Source organism: Heterocephalus glaber, unplaced genomic scaffold (assembly GCF_053883595.1).
Source record: "Heterocephalus glaber isolate CG9 unplaced genomic scaffold, H.glaber_assembly_v1.0 deba00001460, whole genome shotgun sequence".
In the NCBI taxonomy this organism is placed as follows: Eukaryota; Metazoa; Chordata; class Mammalia; order Rodentia; family Bathyergidae; genus Heterocephalus; species Heterocephalus glaber.
Genome location: NW_028258307.1, coordinates 8,992,334 through 8,994,863, shown reverse-complemented (window position 1 = coordinate 8,994,863; position 2,530 = coordinate 8,992,334). Strand labels below are relative to the sequence as shown.

The window sequence follows — 2,530 nt, the reverse complement described above, 5'->3', positions numbered from 1 at the left end:
AAAAAAATGCCCCATTCAAGGCATGTGTCTGTTATCCCTGGTGGACAACGTGGGTAGCACACAGATCTGTGTCGACTCAGTGAGTCAGCCATAGTCCACTGAAATTCAGGCCGGTTTCTGGTTGTAAGGCTGAAATTGAGCACCCTGACCTCCTTCAGGTTTGGATTCTACACAGTTCTACTGCAGGTCCCAGCTGCCCTTCTCCCACAAGTCTTGTTCCAGTAGGAGGTGTTGACCCCAAAAATTGACCAACTGGTGCAGTCTGTTGCACCTTTATTAAGGTGACTCTTGCCTCTCCCAAAGGGCTTCAATTCTCAACAAGCCTCAGAGAGGCCTTCTCTCACCAATCACTTCTCGGCCTTTTGGCTAAGATGAAGTGTAGTATCTGTACTGCTCACCGCTGCACTAATTCCTGGGCTCAGAATGATGATCTTCTGGATTCCAGTACTGTGCTGCTGTCCCAAGGACCCTCTGGCTGGGCCCTGAGTGCCATTACCAATGGTGTCTTGGCAGGCCTTTGGCTAGGCCCTGAGTGCTCACACCATTCATGTCCGGGCAGGCCTCTGGCTCTGACCTGTACACACTTACAGATGGTGACTGGGGGGTGGGGGGGGCTGGCTCTAGCTCGGTTCTCCACACCTGTGACACTGTTGTGACACTGTTGTCCTGGCGGGTCTTTGGCTGGGGCCTGCATACACTTACTGATGGTATCTGCGTGGAATGCTGAGCATTTCTAATCTCAAAATCCATAATGAAGTGCTCTAAAATCCAACATGACACCATTACTGAAACATTCCACACCTGACTTTGTGTGACAGGTTAAAGTCAAAATGCAGGTACACTAAAAATATTGTATAAAATTAACTACAGGCTATGTGCATGAGGATTATGTGAAACATCAATGATCTTGGATACTTACACTTGAGTCCATCCCCAAGATAGCTCGTGATACATGTGAAAATGTTCTAATGTCCAAAACTATCTATAATCTAAAACATTCTAACTCCAGTCATTTTAAGTAAGGAATACTCAACCTATATAGCAAAGGTGAGAGGATCTTACAGACATAACTAGGATCTCAATTCAATTGCCTGGGTGGATCTTTCCTAATCAAGTGGAAGCCCTTTCAAAGAGGATTGTGTCTTGGCTGGGCTGGGTTCTCCTTCCAGCCCCATTATAAGCTGCCTTGCAGTGAGAGGGGTCATTAAGGACTGTGTGTCCAAGAACCACAGGTGGCCTCTCAGAGCTTAGGGTGCCCCTGGATTACAGCTAGCAAAGAAACAAGAGACTTCAGTCCCACAGCTGCAAGGAACTGAACTCATACCACAGCTATGTGTGCACAGAAGATGTCCAGTTCCCAAGAGGCTCCCAAGACTCCCAAATCAACACCTTGGCTGCAGCCTTGTGAGAAACTCTGAGTCAGAGGAACCCAGCTTCACCACAGCACAACTGCCAGGCCATAAGAAAGGTTAATTAATACATTCATGTTGTGCTAAATCTCTAAGGGCGTGGTCATTTGTTACACAGCAATAGAAACAAATGCAGCCTACAATCGGGCTGCTATTGCTTCCATTAAGAAAACCCTTTTTTGACCTCACTTCTACTCTAGGTACCACACTTTCCTCTTTTCCCTTGAACACCAAAAACCTTTAAAATAATGGCCTGATCTCTGTGCTCCAATTCCCTCCTGTGCTCTCTCTCTCTCTTTCTCTCTCTCTCTCTCTCTCCCCCCACTCTCTCTCCTCTCTCTCTCTCTGTCTCCTACTTACTCCAATCAGACTTTTGTTCCCCTCACTCCTCAGAACTGCCTTTCTCTAAGACACCAGTGACCTCCATGTTGCTAAATCCAGAAGAAAATTCCCAGTTCTCCACTGCTCAGCCTGCCCACAGCATTTGATACAGGTGAACCCTCTCCCTGGTAAATCCTTGCTTCCTGGGCTTCAGTAACACCATAATTGCCTGGTTTCCTTTCTGTCTTCTTGCTACTTTTTCTCAGTCTCCTTTCTTTGTTATCCCCTTCTCCATGTCCTGGGTCATGGAGATCCCCTTCTCTCAATCTCTGACTGGCCGATTTCATTTGCTGTCATGGCCTTAAACATCACCTCTAAGTTGATGACTCCCAAATATTCATCTCATCCTAACCCTTTGACCCCCACTCGAAATTAACAGACCTGATTGTCTACTCATCATTATACCTGGGCATCCAACAGGCTTCCATGTGTCCAAAGTGCAGCTCCAAATTCCTCGCAAATGTCTAAGAGGCATCTCAGTCTCCACACATCCAAAATGGAGCTTAAGATCCTACTGACCACATTCACCTCTCCTTCATTTCAGTGGCAACTCCATCCTGTCCACCACTGAGTCCATAAACCTTAGAGTCAGCCTTCACTCATTCTTGATTTCACACAGCACATCCAATCTGTCAGGACTGCTTTATCTTTCAATTTATATCTAAAATCTGACAGTCTCTCTTCCTAACCCCTCTGTACAAACCACCAGAATGTCTCCTAGATTGTTGCGATTGCTTCTT

At 46.4% G+C, this 2,530-nt stretch overlaps 1 pseudogene; it reads left to right on the top strand.

The window, feature by feature from the left end:
• Positions 1–346: 346 nt before the first annotated feature.
• LOC147826898 (U2 spliceosomal RNA) lies at positions 347–473 on the top strand (annotated as a pseudogene).
• The last annotated feature ends 2,057 nt before the right edge of the window (positions 474–2,530 follow it).